Source organism: Lepisma saccharinum, chromosome 5 (genome assembly GCF_977018435.1).
Source record: "Lepisma saccharinum chromosome 5, izLepSacc3.1, whole genome shotgun sequence".
Lineage (NCBI taxonomy): Eukaryota > Metazoa > Arthropoda > Insecta > Zygentoma > Lepismatidae > Lepisma > Lepisma saccharinum.
In genome coordinates, this window is record NC_139233.1 from 12,042,884 (window position 1) to 12,070,611 (window position 27,728).

Consider the following 27,728-nt stretch of genomic DNA (forward strand, 5'->3'; position numbering starts at 1 on the left):
GCGTTGCACTACCGGATGCCGGGAATACGGCGAATCCAGAGACTGCAACATGCTGGTCGAATCGCAGCACACAAGGACTTTCTTCAGCCTATTGACGTCTGCAAAGTCCAGTGCCTTTAGAATGGCGTACAACTCTGCCGTATAGATGGAACAGGCAGGATGTAGCGAGTAACTGGAACTTTGAGAGACTAGGACGAGGGCGCAACCAACAGATTCCACTGTCTTGGATCCATTCGTGTAAAACTCATTAAAATTGGGGTGCTTCGCACGCAGTTCAAAAAACCGTTGCTGGTATACAACCATTGGTGTTTCTGTCTTTGGAAGGGCAGTCAGAGCGAAATCGATTGAAGGCGCAGAAAACTCCCAGGTCGGGAGAGGCGGAATGAGTGGAGAGACGCCAGGAAGATCACTGTTAACACCAAGTGCTGATAGGATCTCGTCTGCACGAACACCAAATGGTCTAGTGACACTAGGGTGGAGCCGGTACCTTGCCAGCCTACTCTCGTCGGAGATGGTGTCAAATGAAGGATGTGAGGGCATCGAGCGAAGATGGAGGAAGTAGTTCACTAAAAGCCGCTGTCTTCGCAGAGACAGCGACGGCTCAAATGCCTCTACGTACAAACTGGCGACTGGACTGGTCCGAAAGGCACCAGAGCACACACGTATACCAGCATGGTACGCGGAAAAAGCGATCTGATAAAAAGTTTTCAATAAAGTACGCCTTATGGCCACGCACGCCCCAAGAATGGAGCTGCTTTAGGATGCCAAAGCGCCACGTTGTGTCATATGCCTTTTGGAGGTCCAAGAAAACTGCAACTAAATGTTCCTTGTTGAGGAATGCATCCTGAATATGTGTTTCCAGCTGAACCAGATGGTCCAGTGTGGAACGGTTGGAGCGAAAACCACATTGAAATTTACTTATCAATGAGTTTTCCTCCAAAAACCAGGTGAGACGCTTATTGATCATGCGTTCCATCAACTTGCACACACAGCTAGTTAAGGCAATAGGCCTATAACTCGAGGCTGCGGTGCGTTGTTTACCTGGTTTCAGGATGGGAACAATAATAAATCTTTCCAGGAAGTGGGGAAAGAGTCCTCCAACCAAAGCCTGTTGAATACCGCCAGAAGGAAATTTCTTGCTCCAATGGGCAGATGACGAAGCATCTCATAGTGGATCTTGTCCACTCCAGGAGATGTATTCTTAGAATCTGGAAGTGCCTGATCGAACTCCCGTTCAGTGAATGGAGAGTTGTATGACTCGGTGTTATGACTTCGAAAAACTAGAGGGCGTCTTTCCTGACGGTTCTTCTCACGGCGGAAACGTGGTTCATAATTTTCAGAGCTAGACGCATCGCAAAATTGCATGGCCAAGATATTAGCTATGTCTCCGGAATCGGTGTAGAACGTCCCATCGTGCTCCAGAGCGCTCAGAGGAGTAGATGCACCCCCTGGATGCGACGTACTTTGGTCCAAACGGCTTTCGACGAAGCCTGCTTCGTCAGAGAAGACACGTATTGGACCCAGCACGCCTTCTTACTGGCTCTGATGAGCCGACGGGCACGGGCACGCTTAATGCGGAACTGCTCGAGGTTAGCGGCAGTGTGGTTCTTATTAAATCGATCTAGGGCATGATTGCGGTTCTTGATGGCTGCACTGATCTCCGCAGTCCACCAGGGGACTGGGCGTCGCCTCGCAGGTCCACTGGGATGTGGAATGGAGGGGCGTGCAGCATCATGCACTCCTGACACAAAGACATCTAAGGCGTCGATTGGTGGTAAAGTCGACGCAAGATCGACTTCAAGGTCCACTGCACGCTCGAAGCCATCCCAGTCGGCCCGACTGAGATTCCAGTGAGGGTATTGTTCGCGTGATTGCTGAAGATGTTTGAAGGTAAGAATGAGTGGGAAGTGATCACTCCCACAGAGATCAGGGTGAAGACTCCAAGATGTGGTAGGAGCAAGGCTGGGACTGCAGAAGGACAAGTCCAACGCAGAGTGTGTGCCGGAGGAAGTACTGAAATATGTGGGAGTTCCATCATTCAGCAACGTTAAACCTGATGCCTCACGAAATCGATCTACAATTTGACCCCGGGGCTCTGTACGAACGGAGCCCCACAAACGATGGTAGGAATTAAAATCGCCCAAAAGAACTACAGGAGACGGAAGTTGTTCGAATATACAAAGGAGGTCCTCAAGAGAGAATCGCTCCTCCCTTGTGATGTAGACACAGCACACAGATATTGACTGTGGTAGATGGACCCGCACGGCGACAGCTTGGAGAGTGGTGGTGAGAAAGATTGGTGTTGAGTGGATGGTATCTCGAACACCGATTGCAACACCACCGTGTGCACGACGACCCTCAGGAAGCTTGTCGGTGCGGTAAAGCGTGTATCCGTTCAGAATCACTGATTCATTTGGACGAAAATGTGTCTCTTGGAGACATATGATGGCAGGGTCAAATTCAGATATTAAGATTTGTAGTTCCTCGAGATGAGTACGGAAACCGTTAAGGTTCCATTGGAGACAATAAGCCATAGCTGGAGGTATTATAGTTACCTTTTGAGGCGTACTCTGTTTCTAGGCCATGTCACCTTGATAAATTCTTCATCCCCGGCTTCGTCCTGTATCATGTCCTCGGGTAAGGACACAGAGGGCGAAGGGGATGAAGAAGGGGCAGTGGGGTTGCGGGTGCTTTGAGCGCTCGCCTGGCAGCTTTCAGCTGCGCTTTAAGTCTCAGGGTGGTCGATGCCGCCCTGACTGGAGAGCTACTGGACTTCAGAAAGTATTCTTTCGTGTGTACCTGCTTGAACTTTTTCTCTGTGGAGCGAGGAGTGGTTGCTGGTTTCCTCGAAGCAGGGCGAGCTACTACGGGAAGCGTTGTCGTTTGGGTTGACACGTCGCTGGTTTGTACACCTACACTGCGACGGGTAAGAGCAGCTGCAGCAACTGTAGCGAATGGCACAGGTAAAGTGGTGCGTATACTTTCGCGGAGACGTTGTTTTGCTTCACCAGCAGAGATTTTCTCTGTGACGACCAACTCTCTGATTTTCTTCTCTTGTTGGAAAGAGGGGCAGTCACGATGCCAGACTGGGTGCTCGCCTTGGCAGTTAATGCATTTGGGACCAGAAGAACAAGGTTCGGTCCCATGCTCAGGCAGACTACACTTACCACAAAGGGCGGTAGTGGCCTTGCAGGAAGGCTGAGTGTGCCCAAAGTGCTGGCATTTGAAACAACGCATCGGGTTAGAGATGTACGGACGGACTTTGAGTCTCAAATATCCAGCCCGTACCCTGTCTGGGAGAGTGGTCGTTTGAAACGTCAGTATATGTGAAGCAGTTGGTACTAGTTCTCCGGACTTACGCGTCTTTATTCGCTGCAATGCGGTCACATGTTGGTCTGAGAGTGCTTCAAGAATCTCTTCCTCCTCAGCATTTAGCAGATCCCAGTGGCGAATCACACCTCTACTACTGTTAAGTTGACGGTGAGGTTCAACATTAACAGGGAAGTCGCCCAAAGATCTTAGCTTTAAAAGGTTGTTTGTCTGGCGATCTGTGCTGGTCTGGATCAGTAGACTCCCGTTTCTCAGCTTTTTTATTTCTGGTACGTCTGAACCAGCGGCGTAGTCTAGCTGTTTCTTGATCAGAAACGGTGACAAGTCCTTTAATGTAGCAGCACCATGTTTCCTGGTTGTTGCAGATTCATCGTTACTCTCGGTCTTCTGCACAATACTAATCACAAGATAACGTGGCACGTTACTTGTCTTTTCCACCAATTGAAGCGGGCTCGAAGGCCTCGCTCGTTTAGGGGGTTTCCCCCCGTTTGAGTTGTTTTTTGTACCCATATATAAAATGTTGTTATTGTGGAGGGTCCATAAATTGTCGCCTCGACATGCCCTCTATGCCGAGGAAGGCCTACCCCCAAAATGGAGGCTACTCGAGGACCAAACCGAAATCCCCGAGGCCACGTTCGCGACTGCACCTACCCCTGCAGCCAACACTGTCCCATCGGCACGTGCAACTCACACCTTGGGATAGGTTTTTTTTTATCGAGGTTGTCTCCTCTAGCAGGACCCTTAGTTATAGGGAGGTCAAAGATATGGAGATGAATGACGTGATGGAATGGTGAAAACATGAGATATGGATGTGAAGAATGGGTGAAATGATGAGATGAAAATCGCCTCCCTACCTTAGTTATAGGGAGGTCAAAGGTATGGAGATGAATGACATGATGGAATGGTGAAAACGTGAGATATGGATGTGAAGAATGGGTGAAATGATGTGATGAAAATGGCCTCCCTACTAAGCCCCCTCGCCCCGTCAAGGCCGTCCTACATGGAGGGGGAGCTGGTTGAACAAGTAGAGTCATTTACATATTTAGGAAGTGTCATAACAAATGAAGGAGGTTCAGATGAAGACATACAAAATATAATCAAGAAAGCCAATGTGGCATTTATACAACTGTATCCCATTTGGAAAACCTGCAATGTTTCTAGAAAGAGAAAAATAAGGATTTTCAATACAAATGTAAAATCACTTTTACTGTATGCTTGCGAAACATGGAAAACCACACACGCTAACACGAAAAGGATGCAAACCTTTATTAATCGCTGTCTCAGGCGTATCCTCAATATAAAATGACCAGAAATAATATCAAATGAAGAATTATGGAGAGAAACTAAACAACAGCCAATTGCAACCCAAATAAAAAGAATAAAATGTAGTTGGTTAGGACACACCTTACGAAAACCAACTGGAGCAATAGAGAAAGTAGCCTTAGACTGGAACCCCCAAGGAGCCCGGAAAATAGGACGTCCGACATGGAAGAGAACAGTAGAAGAAGAAGAAGCCGATAAGGGAAAAACATGGAGAGAGGTCAAGGAGTTGGCACGTCACAGAGCCAAATGGAGGCGTTTCACTGATGCCCTATGCACCTGATGGAGCAAAAGGAAATAAGTCAAGTAAGTAAGTCATCAGTGGCGGAGCGTGACCTTTCCAAGAGTGTAAGCCTATGAAGGCTACTTCCCGTTGTGCTTATTTTGGGACTGGGTCAGTGATTTATCCACACACATCGACCCCTCCCCCGCCCATTTTTTCAGAACACTTCCCTAATTTTGGCACAAAATTTAACCTTACACCCCTTAAAAACGAAGTTGCACTATATCAGATTAAATATTCTTGATAAATCCCTGAGCCTGGTGTTTTCTTTGCTAGGCTGTATATCTCCTACATTTCAACTGATAATTACGTAAGTTTTTTTCCTATCACAATGAGTAGCGTAATCATAAAAAAAATGCAAAGATAGATAAAATGAAGAATAATGATAATAAAGAAACGAAAACAGAAAGAAACAGAAAAGTGCTGAATGAATACTTTTTACAACCGCATAACCCTGAATCACAAAATCGGCGCACTTTATTTTTCGTTTCTGTTACCTTGCCTGCTAGAGAAGTGGTGGGCCCTACCCAAGGTCCGTTGACTTGTTTGCCTCCTGCCATATTGCGATGCTCTTCAATATGTGTTTTTCTCTTAAAAACAAGAGATTTGAATGCTTTACAATGTTGGAAATAACACTCGAAGTCTCATCCTGATGACATCACAGAGACCCTTCCGGGGCTGTAAACATGGGGAGGGGGGGGGGTGAAAAGAAGGCGAGTTTTGACCAGACCTTCAAGAGCGGGGGAAACTAGTGGTCTACGGACCTTGGGCCCTACCTACATCCACAAGTTCTTCTCGGCAGCAAAATCCTTGCTGGAAAACGGCGTCTTCAACAAGTTCTCCACCCCATCGCACAATCACACTAGTTTTCTTCCGTAATGCAGTTGTTGTTGTTCACTATCACACCAGAGCAGAGGGACGACAGCCCGCTTTTCAATGGATGGAAGTCGCAAAGAAATTCCGCGATACTTTAACCACGCACACAACACAAGAAAGGGGAAACAAAAACAAACCACATCCAAAAGCGGTCACTGCTCAAAGCAGTGATGTTTCTGACTCAGAGGGGAACATCCCTTTCGGACATAAATAAATTCCCTTTTTTGCCTTAAAATTCCTTATATTTCGTAAAAAAAGAACGACAAAATAAAATATGCAACAAATGCTCGCTAATTCTTAGGATTTATCCAGAAATTTCTGTGAAAGGAGATATAAGTACTTTCTTAGGGTAGTGTAAAAGAAAATCTAGCACCTGAAAGACCATACGAGTGTTTAAACCACGGACTATGTAATTAATAATATTTTGTTCACATTTGACATGAGATTTGTAAAACTGGTTCAATATTCAGTTCTAATTAACATTTTAATTTTTAAAAAAGTTATTGCACTTTTTAGCTCAATTTCTACCAGCTGAGTTCAAATATAAACGACAAACCGAGATCTTAATATTTCCAATGTTTATGCTCTCCTACAAGCCAAAAACAGAAACAAGCGTTTAGCACATTAATGTATATCTAATTTTCCCGTTTCTCGCTCATTTTTAGGTGTTTCTCCATTATCCCCTTCCTGTTAGTTTTTTGCTTCAGAATTCCCTGTTCCTGGAAAAAAACCTACTTGAAACACCACTGGCTCAAATTTCCTTTGCAGGCAACAAACATTCATTCAACCCAAGCATAATGGTGCTAAATCTCGTACAAGTTTAAAAAGTCGTTTGGAAATTGGGGATATAAATAAAACAAGAGGGCCGCTGTTCGTGGTAGTTGAATTTTCTCAAACTTTTCACGTATAACGTCAAACTCTTCCCGTTGGTTGAACCATTCGAATTTATATTTATGATTTGTTACAAATTATATATTAATAATATGTAGATCGCAGCACAATTTAGTAGTATGTAGCATAATTACGGAGTTTAAACGACACGATACCATGGATGTCCAGAAGGGGCAAGGGGAGGAAGCCCTTTCTGGAAAATGAATGTCAACCATAAAATAATATATTTCACACATATAATTTCATTTCGGTCACATCAAATTATGTTAATATTGTAAGAGCGTTGCAGAAAAATGTTGAATTTGTGTCTTTTTACGAGGCAACTTTATTATGGGGGAAATATACCTAGTTTACCCTCACCCCTGGAAAAATTATTATGCTTAATCCTCCCTCGTGGGAAGAAATACTGCGGACATCCACGAACAACACTTTTTCTAAACATGAGGTTTGCAACGGTGCTGTACGCCTCTGGCCGTAGGTGTACGCACGTAGGGTTTTGGCCGCTCTTCTTCCTATATTTCTTGCTCTTCTCCATCCAGATACGGTAGGCACTGCTCGTTCGCGGTCAGAAATTTGTAAGGCAAAATCCAGAAGGCTTACAGCTTTCCACAAGCAGAAGGCGGGAGATCCCATGTGCCGCCTGGCACTGAAGTGTTGCAATCTAACAAACAGGATCTCTAACACTGGTGTCGACCCGATTTGAACTTTGAAGTTGTTTACGAATTTTTGCCAGATAATTACATACATTTTACTAGAACTAATGAAGTGTAAGCCCGGCTTACACTGCTTACATGGACGCTCCGCGTACAAGTTGACGACGTCTCCGTGATTAGAACAAACGCCCTTCCACAGAACAAAATTAGAAGCAACGTAGATCCTGCAGACCTGCTTAGACTCATTGAATTGGGCGAACTAACATATTGGACGAAGTCGTGGACAGAGAAGAATGTGAGTATAAAGGTATGCAGCACGTGTGTTAACATCGGAAAACCATATCCTCTATTAAAGAGTTTCACCATTTCGAACAAGTTGCTGTGAAGTCTTCTTAGCTCAGAGACGATCTGGCAACGCTGTTCCTCTTGCTGAACTTCCCAGCATGCAATGCACTTCAGCTCGTTAAGATCACTATTGAGCAGAGAGAAGTTGCTTCTAAACACATACAATATATTTACATACCAAATATCCATGCAGATATGCTGATAGTGCATTAGCATGTAACATATTAATAACATCACACCATTAAATCCCCAGTTATTGGTGAACGCAATAAATAACAGCAGAGGAAGGATAATTGAAAGAGACTGTAATAATATTCTTCTTTTAAGCTCCTGGAAATATTTTGCATGTTTGGTTGTTTGTGAAATTTTGAAAAGTAGAAGTAAGTTCACTGAAGATGTTCTAAACGTAAAAAAAGCAAGCCGCCAAATAATGCCAGTACTGAAAATATATCTAAGATATTCACAAGTATGATATATACCGGTAATTCCTTAGTTTTCGAAAAACTGTATTTTAGTCTCACAGCTATTAGTGGCATGCTTGTCAGGGATGTAACAAGAAAACTGTATACAATTCCCAGTGGTGAAATTTTAGGCAGATGTTCATTGTTAGATGTATGGTACGGCATAAGGCCAAGACATTTTGAAAGAAAGTGGATGTAATGAAAGCTAGATAGAAGCGTCATAGAGCTTATCTAAGCAAACGTATGGAACAGAATTTCTTAGAAATATGACTGAGCTGCTATTCGTCTATGAATTGGGCGTTTTTAATTTTCCTTTCCATGCGAAAAATGACAGCGTGCTTTTCTTAATTGAATCCATCACCCGATTGCACAAATTGTTTTTATTTCATTGTTGACTAATCACTTTGTAGAGATCACATCCTTTATTTCAGTGACGTGTGTTTTATTTTCTTTCCGGGTGGTGTAGTTATTTCTCTTTAGCTGATGTCGATATTTTTACACCGATTCCATTGCAGATGTACTTACATACAATACCTAGTTTGACATTCAAAAATATAAGTGCAAAAATAATGTACAAATTTTACGAAACTATTTACCCTCTGCTTCTGATTTCCCTGAAGTCGCAGTGATAACGTCGTTGTCTTGTAATCAAGGGGTTCCGTGTTGGGTACTCGATGGAGTCACTTAGGGCCGGTTGCACCATCTCCGCTTAAAGTCTTATCCCCCACTTAATACCATTATGCGGTTGTTCAATGTCCGCCTAACGTTACCTAGCACTTAAAGTCCTGTGTAACGTAAGTGGTGGTCGGGGTTCCGCCTAACGCGTTAAGTGCCTGATAAACATGGAAAAGCAGTACACTGTGCAGCCAACAGATACGTGCAGTACCTAGTATAATCTGTGTTTGCACTTTAATAGTTGATAAAATGGCAAAGTCTCAATCAGCTGTTGTAAATTGCGAAAGTTTGCTGCATGTTTTGCTTTACCAAATAACAGCAAAAAAGGCAGATTTGTTAATTATCCCAGGAACGGGAATAAATAAAGCAACATTTATAAATATATGTGTAAAAATGAAGGTGGCCATTTTCGTGTGTGTTCCGAAAATGTTGTATATTCATGTTAGCATTAGCAGTTTCACTGTAATTTCGTAACTAGGATTTGAGTGCATGCGGATACAGATATATAAATAAAAACTACCGTTCCAGACTTCCAGGTTAAAGTAATGCGTTTGATGCTTGCAAAATTGTATTAAAATGGCGTTCCAAATACATGAATATGTATTTGCTGCAACAAATTTCTTCAACCAAACACAGTACCCGAAATGTACATGCATCAATTTATTTTTGTAATCTTTAAAATTAAAACACGTGTAATATTATTCGAGTTACTTCCGTCGCCATTGTTGTGAATGTAACATTGCAAATGAACAAGTAATGTGTTGTTTCCGAATAACAACTGGCAAAGAATTCCCGTACAATATTTAGCAGTAGCTACTCTTACCGTCCAGTTCTAGCACATGTACAAGGAACAATTTCCAAATAGTGGTGTGTTTTTACAAACACACACATTTACAATAATAACCTTGCAAGAAACTACATACCTAGTAGTACATAAGACGTAATACCAATCTTTAAAGAAACGTATATTCGTATGTGTGTGATTTTGTATGTTAACTTCCAAAACTGGCAAAAAAAAAGTTAACAAGCATCTTTACGATGTTGACACGCATGTACAAGGAACAATTTCCTACTGGTTTTGTACCTAACCTAACCAACCCTACCCTAATACTAATGGGAGTGTCTAAGACTTAAATGTCAAAGTATTTGTTTCGGTATTTACCTACTACTTAGAGGAAACGTTTTATGCGAAGTAACATATTTTTAATTACAATTAAATAATTGTGAGAGATATTGTACTTAACTTTAAATCTGGCAAAAAAACATAATAATAGAGACAGGCACAGCAGTATCTTTACGGCGTTGATACGAACATACAGGGAACAATTTCCGAATGGTGTTACGTTTCGTAGATGCAAAGAAAATGCACCATTGTGATAAACCTTGCACGAATCTGCATGCCTGAAGATGCATAGAACGTGCACTCAAGGTTTTTTCTTTTTTTTTACATTCATATGCAATACACATGATCTTGTATTTGATTTTTCAAAATAACTGGCCTAAAAACACGAGCGGCTAGGGACAGCATGAGCACTTTGGGAAATGCATGCTAACGACACCAAACCTGGCCTGCCTAACCTATCCACGTAAGCATATAACAGCATAAATAAACATGTAAATAGGTTTGGCAAGTTATAATTTGTTTATTTAAGCTATTATATGCATACGTGGATAGGTTAGGCAGGTCATGTTTGGTGTTGTTAGCATGTATTACCCAAGGTGCTAATGTTGTCCCTATCCGCTCGTCTAAAAAGGACCACAACTTGTACGTATGTACATGGTATATTTTCCGGGTGGATATTAGTGTTTTTTTGTAAACAAATATATACGTTCTTGCACTGCACTGCACTAGCATATAACCCTTGCACTAAAAATAAAAATAAATGTAACTTGCATTTGTTACGACTTCATAAAATTTTGGTCACTGTTTAGTAGTGTTTAATATTAAAAAAGTGACCGTATGTCTTACTGAAAGATAAGACGAGGAATATTCTTTTTTGCATTATGTTAATTGGAGTACGTGAAAAATAAATTGGAAAGTCTGTAAGAATAACTTCCCACTACTTCGAAAGATTACGGGTTATATTGTATCATATAACATAAATTTGATATTATATTAGAGTACGACCAGTGGCGTAGCGCAGTTCTCTGGGGGCCCCCCAGCAAGCAAAATATTGGGGCCCCCCTTACTGACAAAAAAGTATGATGCTGGAGTGAGACGGATGTACAATTGTTAGCTAGTCCCCCTTACCGACCCCCCCCCAAGTTGTACAAGAAATTAACTTTTACCCAAAATATTATATTTTTTGTTATCGACTTATATACCAATGTATTACCTTCTTGAAACTAAATCAAGGTGGTCTGAATCTCTGGTAAATAACTGGAAGAACAATCTGGAAATCTTTTCTCGTATTTAAACGCAGCGGTACTGCGGAATATTTTGTTCGTGGTCATTTGTGTTTTTGCTTCAAACATTTTTTAGTGATACACAGATATTAAAAAAATATACTGTTTTGGGGGCTATTGTTAAGGGATAGACCATTGATCATATATTCCTTAAAGACTTTTTAATGAAAAAAACAACGTTTTATTAATAGATCATCAGTGCTCGAATTTGCATAAGCATCCTCCTCCACATACTGCATTGTCTTCAAGTTTTTCCATTCAATGATCCTTCCTTCTATCCCCAAACTCTGAACAAGGAAATTCGCAGATAGGAATTTTCACTTCGAACACTGCAGATCATAAAATCGTAACACATTGGAAAAGGAAAACTGGTTCGACAGAAATGTCCACATAATTTCAAAATGTAAGAAAAATGAACTTCACAAAATATTGGACACATTAAACTCTTACGTTGTATACCCTGCGTGGAACAGAAGAAGGGATAATGGGCTTCAGGTCAGGACAAGGTGGTAATTGCCCCTGAGCCCCACCTCCTAATGGGTTTTTGGGCCTCTTTGAAGTAAAACGTAACAAGTGTAGACAATGTGGAAAATTCATTTCAACTTTTATTTCAATATGAAAAGGCTTGTCCCCCCTTGAAAATATTTAATGTGAAGTTACATTTTAAATATCACGTGTAATACAAATATTAGCAGTAAAAGGTCACGTATTACCAAGTTTGATGTTTACTGTGTACCAATAAAGAATCGACTGGTTGAGCAACTGAATCTTTCTACAGGATTCATAACCATAGACAATTGACGCACTACACTACGTCGGGATCCATATGACAAGTTACCCGGGCCCCTCTGGATGAGACAATACTGCACTGTGCTTATTATCGCAGACGTCGTTACATGATATTACTTTGAACCAGATTTCTCTTTCGCAAATCGATCTTTTTTTTTTTTTTTTGTAAGCTACACTAACTGAAATTTCTACTATCATATAAAATTTCAGGAGCACATTGCGGGGCCCCTATACCTCGGTGCCCATTGCGGGGATTGCGGGGGCGGCAGCTACTCCACTGAGTACGACACATGAATTACCTACTTCCATCAGCTGTTTCATTTTATTGCAATAAATATTTAGTATTTTAAAACATATTTCAGTTGAAAAGCATGCATTTGGAATTGACAAGCAGACATTAGAACGTAATAAACAAACAAAACACAATCGAAAACACAACTTTCTCCAGTTTCTGTTGCCAGATCGTACGGCAGGCAGGAGAAAGTTCCAAGGCGGAGGATAAAAATGTTTGGTGCAACCCACCGCTGCCTAAGGCTCTGTCCGAAAGGTGCAAAGTACATATTTGAAGTGTGGTTTCGACGGGAAGTGACGTCACCTAGTACAGTTCGAAAGCGCCAAGAACAGATCAATCCGGCAGATCGTAAACATTGAAACATTTTCTCTAAATTCACCAACATATCCTTAAATGTGTTAGCAAATACAAACATGTCATCAATATAAAAGGCAAAATTATTATCATTCATACCCGCTGTAGCGAGCTGAACACATCGGGTCATCGCCGTGGGAGATGTCACATGTCTCATAGGTGTAAAATTCATGGCAAATTGTCCCCTGGCTGGTATAGTAAAGGCAGTGTATTTCTTCGATTCTTCCGCTAATGGAATCTGAAAAATCCTTGTTTCAGGTCGGCACTACAGTAGTAGCTCTTACCGGCCATATTATGCAGTATTTCTGAAATGTTTCCTATAGAAACTGCATCGAAAACAGACCTAGCATTAAGTAATCGAAAATCCTGCACCATGCGATAAGCTCCTGATTTCTTCTTAACAAGAAAAACTGGGGAATTGTAGGGTGATGTTGTAGGACTGATGACCCCTGCCTCTAGCAAGTTGTCAATTTGCTGATTAATTTCCGAACGCAGGTGTACAGGTATAGGGTAGGCTGGGACGTGAAATTCAGAATCGTCCTTTAACTTTATACGATGCGTGTAATTAGAGGCACAACCAATGTCCTGCTCAAACCATGAAAACACATCTACATACCTCTCTAGTAATTGTCTAAGTTGCAACTTCTGATCGGGTTCTAATGCTGGATTAATGTCAAATTTGGTAATATCGTGCACTGGTTTTGTCATGGTGCCAGTTTCCTTGGTCACCATAACGTTAGGTCCTTCGTCCCCTGCAATGTGACGCGAAGCTGGTACTGGATTTTGCCATGCCTCTGCGGTACCTAAGCGTGCCCCTTTCCTAATTTTAATTTAGTAAGAATTTGGGTTAGTAATCCAAATTAGAAATGACTCCGGATTTACTATGGCTCGAGGCACCATTAAGCCTGTGTCCATTTGAAACTGTAAATCTGGTTCTAAATAAGTTAAATTCTGATTACTAGAATTTGTCAATTTGACAGGAATACACAAATGAGACCTAGGTTTAATTCTAATTTGTCTGGAAGTTACAAATTCTGGCACATATAAATCTCTGATCAGACTAGCAACTTTTATGGATACGTCAAAGGTTTTTCTGTGTTCCGTCCTTAACTGGTTCCGCGGAGGAGTACCAAATATCCTCAATGTGAGTCGATTTTGATCAAAATCCAAATTTGCTTTATGAGCTCTTAAAAAATCATTTCCCAAGATTGTCCCATGTTCAAAATTGGGAATCATCCGAAAAGGATGGGTAAAATTGCGGCCGTTTATTGCAAACGTTAACAGGACAATCTCTTTAATTTCAATTTGTTCTTTTGCTACTCCCCTTATGGCCGTATGAATTTTAAAACGTTTAGCGGTTGAAGGAATACCTCGATCACTGGTAACTGATACTTGGCTCCCGGAATCCACAAGAAACCTCTGACGTTGTCCCCCTAACACTGTGTTAATATATATTAATTCCTCGTAAGGGAAAGTAGAGACTGAAATTTGTTTTCCAACAAAATCTGCGCATACGTCTCTTCTATGGGCAGTCACTGCTCGTTTAAAGCCTCCTTGTTCTGAAAACAAGTGGCTGCCGAGTGATTAGGGTAGTTACAAATAGAGCAGTGGTGGTCTCCCCCGTTGCTCTTCCCTGTCTTCCTGGCCTCGCCCTGCTGAAGACGAGGAACCCCGCGTGTTCTGTCCGCGGAAATTTCCACGTCCTCGCCATTGTTGGGTATTGCCATATCGCCTATTGCGATCTGAATTGTTGTTATTCTTAGGGCGTCCATTCCTATACCCCCTATTGTACTGTGGTCGTCTATTATTGTTACCCCGGTAGGAACCTCTATAATTATTTCCTGTCTGATAATAATCTTTATAACAAGGGTCTCTAAATTGTTTCTGACTAGATGATTCGGTGCCAGGGTGCTGTTTTTGATCCTCAATGCTATCCAGTCTAAAAGTAAGACTCGCTAATCTTGCTTCCAAACCAGTTTCCTGAGCCTGGATTTGAGCTTTGTTACTTGGAGGATTATTAGCTAATTTCAATTGCTCGACCTCCTTTTGCAAGGCATTGAAGTAGGTCGCGATTGTGCAGACTCAGCAGTAGCCAGATTGTTATTCTGTAATAAAATCTGCTTCTGTTGCGAAAGTGTTGGTGCACTATGCAAAGGAAGGAATAAACTGTCCCTTTGATCTTCGCACCTCAGTTCTTTCAGCTTGCGCTGCCTCATCAAAAACTGAAGCTTTTCAAAGGATTTTAAATCCTTAAGCAACCCATGCACTGATTCATACTCTTTATGATGGATATCTTTCATGTAATCCACCTGCAGTCCTAATATAATCTGTTTAATCTGCTGTTGAATGCCCATTTTGGGGTCTGCCTTAAGTAAAAGTAGCTGCTTGTCCCGAACATAATTTGTAACCGGCTCAGTTTCCTTATGCAACCTGTATCGACTTTGTTCCTCGATCTGGAGTTGATCCAAGGACCCTGTAAATTCATCTTTAAATTTTTGTCGTGTGTCCTCGTAAGAACTGTCTTGATTTTCTGGAACATCTTTCCAAGTCTGATACCATCGTAACGCTGGTCCGGCCAGGAGAGCTGGGAATAATTCCTGCTTTCTGGCGCTGTTCCAACCATTTAAGATGGCAAGGCTATCTACTTTGTCTAAAAATTTCGAAACGTCTTCCCCGGCTATCCCCTGAAATGGGATACCCTCTAAAATAGTTGGGGGAACAAACTGAGACTGAGCCATAGTTGCAAATTGTGTTGGGCCTAAATCTCTAATATCCTGACCTTGGTGCTCTAATTGCTTTTCTTTTTCCTGTTGTTCTAATAATTGTCGCTGAAGGCGTCTAGTTAATATTGGGCTACGTTTAAATTTGGGGGTGGAACTTGCAGTTGGACCGCTGACATCTAAATTAAAGCTTGTAGTTCCTCGTGCTATATCTAATAACTGGTCTAATGTTTTATCGAGTTCATCAGCAAGGTGAAAGCTCGACATCTATCATGGCATATATAAATTCTTCTCCCCCATTAATGTTAAAAACCTTTAAGCCCTATGTATTTTCAAAATCAATTGTGGCAAGGACATACCAAAAAAAGAAACTAAACAAGTGAGCAAAATTTTGGGGTGGGTTTGAATTTAAAACTGATTGTTGAAACCTCTACTAGATAACATTCTATTTTCTCATCGCATTTCCGAGGAAATGTATGAGAAGCCCAAATCTCCACCACGTAACGAGCTTTGGGGTGGGGTTAATTTAAAACTGGTTATAAAAACTAATCTTTCAATTTTCATTTAGTTCATGGTGAAATAAATGAAAATCCCAGCACCTCGACCACGTAACGATTTTTGGGGTGGGGTTGAATTTAAAACTGATTAACAATTTCTTTTCATTTCCGAAAAAATGAAAAGGGGCATAATCTGACCTAATCTCCACCACATAACGAACCGTAAAGTTCGTGGGATCTAACGAGTACCTAGAATGTTAACCAATTAATCAATGGGTGATGTAAATTACTCATCATTCATCCTCTGATGAGAGCACTCGTCATTGGCATGACGAGTTAACGCTTCGCAATGCGAAAGGTACAAAATCACACTAAGGAACTAAACTACAGAAAAGACAATGGTCACTCGTTGGGTTTTGTGAACCGTTGAACCTGAATCATGGCTAGGTGTTAGGATAATTACCTGTCTATCTGAAGTATTAAGCTGAATAAAATATGCGAAGTCCTCTGTTAGCTTCTCCAATTCGTCGACCAAAGCGTCGTTCCACTTCTGACCTACTGCTCTGCTAACCACCTCCTCTCTCTCAACTCAATCCCAAAAGTCAGTCCCCTCTCAGCTTGTCTCACCTCTATATCACTAGGCCATCGAGCTCTTCCTCCATGCCGAATCGTGTTTTTAATTGCCACCATGCAAACCGCTGACTCTATAACCAGAAGTATTACCTGTTTCCTGAATGCTCAGGAGGTTTGCATGGCACAACACTGTGCATTGTAAACGTGCCTCAGAGGTTGAGACAACTGAGAAAAACAAGTGAATGCCCTGGTCAACGTGAAGCATTCAGAGAGACTTAATAAAATAAACATATAATCTTAGGGATTGATACGGAAGCAAGCAAGTACGCATCTGTCAGCACAGATGCTTCGTGACTAGGTCACGTGATATCCACACTCGTTGCTCATTCGTTTTGAATCGCGGAGATAGAAAGCCTGCAACACGGGTTAAATATGCGTTATGGGTCAGCAAGTTGTTAGTTAAAGTTCTTGTAATGTGTGGAAATGTATGTGTACGAACATTTGAAAATGCTATGTGATTTCTATGGTTATAAATAAATAAACAAGTGTTTAAAACGCGAGAGAAATAACGTGTCCTCAGTTCTATCTACTGATCGTATTTGGCGCTGCAGTCGAAGTACAATTCGAAAGACTTTCACTTCCAGTCCACGACTTGAAGACCAAACTCGGAGGATGTTCGCTTCAAGTACGGTCTTGAACCTTTCGGACACGGCCTAAGGCCCGTATTCATAGCAGCGGCGTATACTCTGGGTCATCCAGGTAATCGCAGATGACCTGGCTGTATTTCTTTTATATATATATATATATATATATATATATATATATATATATATATATACACACACACATTTCTTCGCAATATTCTTCCAAACCAATTTCGATGCATACATTTCTTTGCTTCCAGCGCGCGAATGCTTCCAACCGTTTGCCCAAGGAATATAGCGTTTGCCGCTGAATGTCCGGGAACCTTTCTCCAGCCGGTGAAATGACTTCAGGGAATCTCACCCTGACGTTATTCCTCCCGCTTCCCTTACAACCCTTGCCGAGGAGGGAGGAGAGAGGAAAGAGGGGGAGGAAACACTGCTTCTCAGGCGCGGTGAAGGTGATTCCATGCCCAGGGTAACCTCCTTCTTGTGAGAGTCCACCGGTCGCACTCTGAACCTTCAGAGCTTTTCCCGTTCCCTCCCGGTAGAATGCGAAGAAGAGGAAAATTGAATAAGATGAGCAAACCAATTCTACGCTAATTTTCACGTTACATTTGCTTCTGTCTTGCTGATTTCTGTTACTTGAACATAAATTTATCAAAAGGAAAAAGCTTAAATATTGAAGATGAAGCAAACTAAATTAAAATTCAAAGCTTAAGCCATTAAAGCACCTATATGCTGACTCCCCCCATCCTTGTATTTACAAAAATAGTGATTGTTTCTCCTCTCTAATCTTCAAAAGCAGCGAGAATACTTCTTTCACGGAACTGAATATTTTTTAAAGGGAAAGATATCAAAAATAAATTATATAAATATATATATATATATTAGTTAATTTAAGTTGCTATATTCCGCCTCTTTAGATTAATAGTGATGAAGATGAACGAATTAAACATAAAACGAAAAAAACACATCACATTATCAGGCACGTAGCCAGGTGGAGGACTCGGAGGGCTGAAACCCCCCTCGCCGAAATCCTACAAATATCTAATTTAAAAAGTGTATAGTGGTAATTAATTTTACTTCATTACCAGGATTAAACACCTTGCATAATACGTTGTAATAATCTGAGATTCATCTTCAGGACTTCTAACCCCACTGTTTCAACTTTATGTGGCGGCTGCTAATAAGGGATGATCCCCATCCCGAAATAAAATTCTGGCTCTGGCCTACAATGATTCGAACTTTTAAAACCTGTCATTTCGAGCTCGGAAAGGGATTTTTTTTATCATTCATAGGGAATTTCATTCTGAGCCAGGAACACAACAACAGAAGTTTGGCGCGTGAAACTGAATGCGTGTAGTCGTTGGCTTCGTGCTGTGCTTCGTGTTTATTATTTATTTATTTGTTAGTGTTTGTCGTGATAGTGCTATATTAAAGGGTAATGGATGTGATACAAGATTTGCTGGTGAAACCTTTTGGAACAAGATCTTTTCAGGAGAAGTTGCAAATTGTTAATACAGGTAGGGCAGTGTCATCGCTTGAACTTATTTCTACACACAAAGACAAAAATCGGGACTATGTGAGGCATTTTCGCAAGCAAATTATAACAAAACACCATGGTTGACAGGAAGTATAAGTGTTAATAAGCTTTGCTTTTTTGTTGGCCGTGCTTACTTTTCGGGGCTGAAAAGAATGTATGGACGCGTGGCGGATACTGTAATCTTTGCAACGCTTGTGCCAAACATGAAAAATCCAAAAGTCACATAACTTCCTCTGTTAAGCTGCAATCTTTCGCACAGACACGTATGGACGTGCAACTGGACAAACAGCTTTGTGGTACGGCACAAGTAATCGGGTCCTGGAGTAAGTTGAATTTTGCACTTAAATTAATATTGCGGGTTTTTATTTCACTAGTGCACGTCTTTCATTTTATATTTCACAGGTTGTTTTTTATAGCTTTATAATACTGTCTTGTTTTATTATTTGAAATTCTACACGTATATTAAACTGCAATAACGAGAATTAATTGATTGTGGTCGTAGCAATAAGACAAACATTCCGACACAATATTCCTAAATCCAATATGGATCCTGACATAAATTGCACGGAAACTTTTGGAGTTTGAGGACCAAGGGTCGGAGATTACCCACTCGTTAGAACCAGCATACGCCACTGATTCATAGTTAAATCTCAAGACACTGTGTAAGAGATTCTTAGCCAAGACGATCTTAGGAAGGTAATCTCGTCTTGAGACAGTGTCATTTCATAGTCATATCTTGGGAAAACTCTTGGCTAAGATCCTCTCTTCCCAAGGAAAGAAGCCTTCTCTTCGCCAAGATCTCGATCTTGAGATGCGATTGCTTGAAGTGCTGCCAACATTTAAGAAATGCAAGGGAAAGTGTCAAAATAAACAACAACAATTTTTTTAAAAAAATACATTAATAAATTACGTGAAGTTATGAACAGAGTCTTAAAGTTCATTTATTTCGATAACTGATGATTTTGTTACATAAGAGTCATTCCATATGAAATCAACACAGCCCACAACCTGATCATCTCCGATTTTCATGAAATTTGGGGAGTTGAAACTATGAATGGAACTTTGTAACTATGAAAATTTTTAGTTTCGTGCATCTTGTAATTGTTAAATTATTCAAGGTCAAAATTAGCATAAATTGCCCTTTTGAGCCCGCTTAGCTATACTAAATCTGCTGTAACTCCGCCCCTATTTTGCCTAGGAAGCTCAAATAAAGCTTATTGTACAGGGAATTGAACAAGCTTTCCAGTGATATATAATAAGCCTAGCTTTAAATAAAAATATAATTTTGTCACGTGACCTTGACTTTTGACCTTGAATATCTCAAAACATGTCATCACCAAAAATCATGAAAAAAATATACGTATTTGGTTCCTCATACCATACTCTAAAACATATCAAAAAATCATTCTGGGACTGCAATGGGATCAGAAGATACAAAATAATATGTGTAACTATGTGACTGATAAAAGCCCCATTACATGAACTATGCCAAGTCAAATGTCCCTTAACACCCCCTACAAAATGTAAAGGAGTTATCCTGGGTATAATTGGTCATGAAAGAAATAGGTTAGGCAAAGGGAGATCCCTAGCCGTGTGTGTCAAGCGCAGGTCCGGCATATTGTTGACCGCCATATTGAATTCAACGCAAAAATTTCAAAGGAAGGGGGGTGATGTGATATATCAAATCAGGCTAGAATTTCACGATAAATGAAGTGACGAAGGTTTTTCCAACGTATCTTTAGCCAGCAAAAAGTTATACGCATATTTTTCACTTACAATATATGCACATTATTATGTTGTCAATGTTCCTGTGAGCACACTCGTTGACGTCTCTCACACTCACATAGAACATTTGCCAATTTAGCAGGTGCAACAAAATCGCAAGCAGCAACTATGCCTTCTCTCAGATGGTCAATATCACGGACTTTCAGTACATGCACCATTCTCTTCAAATGTTTCTGAAGGTAAAGTCCACCTAAGATGTTAGATCTGGGAAATGTGCAGGCCTTTAATAGATCCCTGTCTGCCCATCAATCTACCTAGAACTTTATCATGAAGAAATTGCCACAATGTCCACATAGTGTGGTCACACTCCGTCCTGTTTCAATACTCTGAAAAGGTGCCATATCCCGTAAGCAAGGATGAAAACCTGTTCACTTAACAAACCCAAGAAGCCCTCACCATTTAAGGTTCCGTTGTTGAATATGGAACATCCATTCCAGTTCTCCATCCACTATACCACATCATTAGCTTACCAGCAACAACCATTCGGCTGGGCAAATCACAGGTATTTCATATTATTTTTATTAACTTCACCGTGAACATAAAAATTATCCTCATCACTGAAGAGTTTTTCATTGCAAAGGAAGTGTCATGTAATTGATTGAGATACTTTTCCCAATATTCTTCACTATTAAACTATTTGGTGAATGTCGCTGATTAAAATCATATGCAATGGTGTGTATACTTCTTTCTCTCCCAAGATGTCAGCGTGATGTCGATGAGTTTCTAACACGTTAGGAGCATTCCAATGCCTTGTTTTTAACACCTCGAAAAGGAGAAAATTGTTACAAGCATGCAGTAATAACTTTTTGCTGGTTAAATATATGTTGGATAAACCTTCGTCACTTCATTTCTCGTGAAATTCTAGCCTGATTTGATATATCACATCACCCCCCTTCCTTTGAAATTTTTGCGTTGAATTCAATATGGCGGTCAACAATATTCCGGACCTGCGCTTGACACACACGGCTAGGGATCTCCCTTTGCCTAACCTATTTCTTTCAGGACCAATTATACCCAGGATAACTCCTTTACATTTTGTAGGGGGTGTTAAGGGACATTTGACTCGTCATAGTTCATATAATGGGGCTTCTTTCAGTCACATAGTTACACATATTATTTTGTATAATCTAATCCCATTGCAGTCCCAGAATGATTTTTTTGATATGTTTTAGAGTATGGTATGAGGAACCAAATATATTTTTTTCATGATTTTTGGTGATGACATGTTTTGAGATATTCAAGGTCAAACGTCAAGGTCACGTGACAAAATTATATTTTTATTTAAAGCTAGGCTTGTTATATATCACTAGAAAGCTTGTTCAATTCCCTGTACAATAAGCTTTATTTGAGCTTCCTAGGCAAAATAGGGGCGGAGTTACAGCAGATTTAGTATAGCTACAGCGCCTAGAATAAGGTAGTGTGGGAAACGGCATGGTTCTGCGCTCTCTGGCTGGTTCCACTCGAAAATGATCCGCTAGAGGCGCTGGTGTTGACACCGGTGCTTGGTGTTCGACTGCTTATCTTCTTCTTTTGCTCTACAGCCCTTGGTGGGCTCTGGTATCCCAAACAATCTTCTTCCACCTCGTTCTATCTTGAGCTACATTTTTCCAATTGCGTATATTCATCCTTCTCAAATCTTCCTCAACCGCATCGATCCATCTTCCCCTCGGTCTTCCTTTTGGCCTTGTTCCCCACAATTTCTGATTGAATACCAGGCGTGGTAGCCTATCCTCTTCCATTCTCATCAGATGTCCTGCCCATCTTAAGCGTTGAGATTTTATATATCTCACCACATGTTCATATTGAATCAATATTATTCATATTATTCCTAATTCTATAGGATCCATCTTCATTCCTAACGGGGCCAAAGATCTTACGTAATATCTTCCTTTCAAAACACATTACCTTGCTTTCTGCTTTAGATGTAAGTTTCCAAGATTCTGCACCATATGCTATAACTGGTCTAATAAGTGTCCTATATAGTCTTAATTTTGTGTTCCTTGAGAGGTTTTTTGACTTAAATAATTCTATAAGTGCATAATACTGTCTATTTCCAGCCTGTATCCTTTGGTTAACAAACTCTTCTTCTTCTATGTTGTTATGTAGAAGAGCTCCAAGGTAAGTAAAAGTGTGTACTCCTCGAAAGTGATATGTACCTACATTCAAAGCCAGAGAGTTTCGTCTGGCTGGCGATCTGGACATTCTCATATATCTTGTTTTAGTTTCATTAATTAATAGTCCTATTTCTCTGGATTTACTATCTATCTTTAAAAAAGTGCTTTTAAGATCTGCAAGTGTCCTTGATATTATCACAATATCGTCAGCATAAGCAAGTATCTGTGTTGTTTTGTAGAATATACTCCCCCTTTTTTGCAGTGGACTGATAATATCATGTAGTACAATAATGAAAATTAGGGTGGACAGAGCATCCCCTTGTCTCACTCCTGTTTCTATGTTAATGGTTGGTGAGACTTCTCCCTGCACCATGACTCCCGCTGTTGTATTTTCCAAGGTTACCTTTATCAATCTTATTAATTTATCTGGAAATCCTACTTTCTTGAATACTTTCATGATTCCAGCTCTGTGTAAGCTATCAAATGCTCGTTGATAGTCTATAAATAAAAAGTGTAGGTCTATATTTTGCTCATATAATTTTTCCATAATTTCAGATATAGTAAAGATGTGATCTATGGTAGATCTATATGGTTCGACTGCTTATAATGGAAGTAAATGGAGTTTTCGCTGCAACGTCTGATTCTTTTACATGAAGCATTTCTATGAATGTGATAATTGCTATGATATGTGGTACAGTGGTCGCGAAGATATTAACAAACATTCTCGACAGTCGACCACGTCCTGTTATCGTCATACTTTCGTTAATAATACGGGAGAAAAAATACGCGTGGAATGTTCTTTGCAACTAAATTTTTGTGTATGAATTAGGTTCATTATTATTATCATCATCATCATTTCTTTTAAAGATATACACACTGAAGCATTTGTATTTTTGATATTTACTGTATCTTTTCTTCCGCTTTAAACTACTCACGGCGATGATGATAATGATGATTCCATGAAACGACAAGGGGAACCCCACAAAACTTTCTTAGTGCCATCGACATGAGTGTAAGGAAACTTTCAAACCAATGGGACAAGCGACACGTTCATATGGCGTATTCGCGTGCTACTTGTTACTTCGGTCGGAAAGCTCCTTAAAGGAAGTGTGCTCAGACCGAAGCGACGCGCTACAGGGGGAGTTCCCAACTAAGTGACAAGCGACATGGTACCTTCAGTCTATTAGCAAGCGTTGCTTGCGAACAACAGATAGACGACACGATAAACCGCACATTACAACAACAGATCTAGGCGACACGATAAGCCACACGTGTCTCTTTGTCGCTTCTGCGTCGCTCAAACTGGGCCATTTCCTCAATAGCTTGCAACATGTTGCCGTGGTTTGTTGTTCGCGCATACGCGATGCAATGAGTGTCTTGCTTTAGTGAGATTGCGCACCAAAGCGACAAGCGGCACGCGACACTTATCGCTTGAGGATTTCACCAACCGAACGCTGGCCTGTGCTTCCCGTCATGCCGCTACGATGTGAAATGTTGCTCTTGATTGGCTCGTTTCCAAGCAACATGTGTCACTTCGGTATGAAAGTTGCCTTGGACCGAATGACCCGTGTCGCTTTGGTGTGAAATCCTCGTATCGTTTGTCACGTGTCGCTTTGGTGTAAAATCTCCTTGAGGAAACTGTGCAGTCAGAGCTTTTGTCCCTACGGTTCGAAAGGCTGCATTGATTTCCGACTGCTCGCTTTCAAGCGACATTTGTGGTTTGTCGCCTCGGTATGAAATATCTCTCAGGATACTATTTATATTCTAATAACATAGAAAAATAAACTCTAATACACAGTCCAAGACCTGACGTCCGGAATCACATTGCGATGTTTCTTCTTGTGTTACGCATGCTTTTTATTTATTAATTTTATTTTACTTTTCTTTCCAAATTAATGCCATTTCGTGACTGCAAATCACTCCACAAATAACTGTTTCCATCAATTCACTTACCGCCTTTCTAGATAAACAAATCTACACAATATATTCCAAAAACTAACTAAGCCGCATTACTTTCATAACAAAATTAGCACCTGGGTCGATCGCACTGCCATCTACTTGTCATCGTCTCGGGGAACCAGTTTCTTGGGTCGTTTTCCACACTACGTTCTTTAAGGCGCTGTAATTGAGAATGCTGTAATAAATAATCAAAATTAAGATAATAAATGTTTTCTCTGGTGCATCATAGCTCATTTTCATCCAGCATCTAACAATAAATATCGTATCTCTAATTACAATTATCCTGAATATATAGAAGAGTTTAAAAAACCTACGTCAGGCATAAAATATCCAGTAGATATCTCAGATATTAGTAAATTTGAAAAACAATATGAAGAATACTACAATCGACCAATAGCTGTGCAAGTTTATGGTATTGATAAAAATAATAAAATTTATCCACTGCGTCACTATCCAGCAGTAGATGGTACACGTGTTATATATTTATTATATGTTACAAAGAGAAACAAGAAACATTATTGTATCATACAGGATCTAGGACGATTTGTACATAGTCAAATAACATCAAATTGTCATAGAATAACAATATGCTTGTCAAAATTTGATGGAAGATGTGGGAAAACATGTGAAGAGAAATTAAAGGAACATATTAAATATTGCTCTCTCCACCCTCCTGGGACTTACGATGTTTAATCCAAAAGTGTAAAATTTAGTAATTTCAAATCATTGGTAAAAAATCCATTTGCAATCTATGGAGATTTTGAAACAATACCAGAACCAGTAGCAACATGTTTTCCAGATTCGAATGCATCAAGTACAACAAATATAGCTAAACATAAAGTATGTGGCTTTGCACTAAAATTAGTAAAAACATATGAACAAAATAATTCAGAATTATATTTTTATCGAGGTGAAGATGCAGACCAAAAATTTATTCAAAAACTTCGAGAGTGGGGTGAAAATTATGGTCCAATCTTATATAATGATGAAATACCAATGAACTCTTTTACACCAGAACAACAACAGGAAAATGATAATACTTTAAGTTGCATATATTGTAATAGATATTTTAATTCTGATAGTGAAAAAAAGAAACACCACAACCATTTTAATGGAGAATATATCCATACAATTTGTAATTCATGTAATTTGCATTCTACGGTATGTATTTGATTCCGAATGTAACTAACTACAACAATACTATATTAGTAGGTAATGAAAAAATTATTATTTCTCTCGGACAGTATAACTTATCTACTTTACAATCTGAACTTCCAAACACTGTATTACTATCTCAAAATTCTGTTACACACAGAGTGGAGATTGTGTCTACCAATGAAACAGTGGACCTATCTACCATGGGGGAACTTCTAGGATTCGAGAACAATAGCAAATTAGAACCAGGTGTTAGGCACGTAGGTAAATTTATACCAAAATTCTTAGCTATAGAGACATTAAATATTCACTGCAACATTGCCAAAGGTATGATTATCAAAGCAGAAGAAAATTCGATTGGTAGCCACAAAGAAACAGGTATCATTGCTACATTTTGTTCCATTCTTATTCTCTCAAATTGAAATTAGGAAGCATGGTACAGTCATAGACAGAATTGATTGCCCTGGAATTACATCCACTACAGTAGGGACAACTCTCCATTTTTTTTATTAGTTTCCACTACATCTGGTAAACGCTGTACCACATTCCATGTTGGTGTCAAAGAATCACCTGGTTTGCTTCTATTCAACTTTTGTCTGGCAGACCTAACCATTTCACATACAATTTATTATTTTTCTTCTTCAATATTTTCTCGATTAGATATGTATCTCGATATTTTGTTTTACTAAGTTCCTCTTCATAGAATCTCCCTTTCAATATTTTGTTATGATTATCTTTTAAGATATAGGTATTTCTATTCCCTGGTAAAACTTGAACCACTGCGAATAACTCCGTGCTCCAATTTTTAGTGAATTTCTTTTCGAATAACTGTTTATATTTACTGACCCTTACCTGATCCCCGATTTTAAACTTAGGATACTTGTTAGTGTATGTATATTTTTGACAATAAACAGTAGAAATCAATCGTTGCTCATCAGATTTGGTTACCTCAGCAGGTTTCATGTGAATAGTACTGTGTATTGTATTGTTATAATAATGAACTAGCTCGGGTAAAATTTGTACCCACTTATAATTGCCCTGTAGAGTAAATTGTCTCTACATGCGATTTTTTAATGTTCTGTTGAATCGTTCCACTATACTAGCTTTCAGATCACTGTATGTAGAATAATGTTTAATATTATGTTGTTGCATTAACTTAGCAATCTTTCCCTCTGTCTGTCTGTAAATATTTTGGTATCCTTCCCTCACTAAATATCAACTTAAAAGCCTCGGTAACACAAGTACTAGTCTTGGATTTTAGGGAAACAGCCCATGCATATTTGCTAAAGGTATCAATAACTGTAAGCATATATTTGTAACCATGATTTATCTTATCCAAATTTTTTAAAGTCCCTGTCGCCATCTCAATCAAATCAGCCTGAAACAAATCATTCACACCTTTCGTTACGACACTCAGTCGTTTGTAGTTACGACGAGCTGGTCTGTGTAATTCATTAACTATATCTTGTCTTGACATCGGATTCTATAAGAAAATATGACATAAAATGCATTATCCTCGGGGTATAATTGTTCCACTTCAAATAATAATTTGTCATTAGCTTGCACAGGGAAAACAGATAATTCTTGATCCTCATGTATTTTATATTTATTTGCAGATTCATCCCAGTATGCAATAGATATCTGTAGTGCTCTGTACACACCATCTTTTCTCTGAATGGTGAAATTTGGTACTTCCACATGCTTTCCCTTCTTCACATAGCCAAATTTTAAAAATTTAATTTCGCCATCAAGGAAAAATTCATTAGACTGACTGTAAGGGTACATTTTGTAAACATTTCCTGCATTAACATAAGTACAGTGCCCTCGTACATTTGGTACACTCTCAAGTCTAACTATCTCAACGGTGAAAAATTGACGTAATTCGAGATCGTCTAATCTGCTTAATACCGTTTCTTGATATTCGTTTATGGTGCGTACCACTTCATCGTAGCTGGGTTTGATTTTCACATCAACATACAATTGTTTAAATTGTTCTTTGAGATCGTGAAGTTCTGATGTGAAACCTGATAAAGCAGATTCCTGGCTTGTTTCGAGGGTAGCAA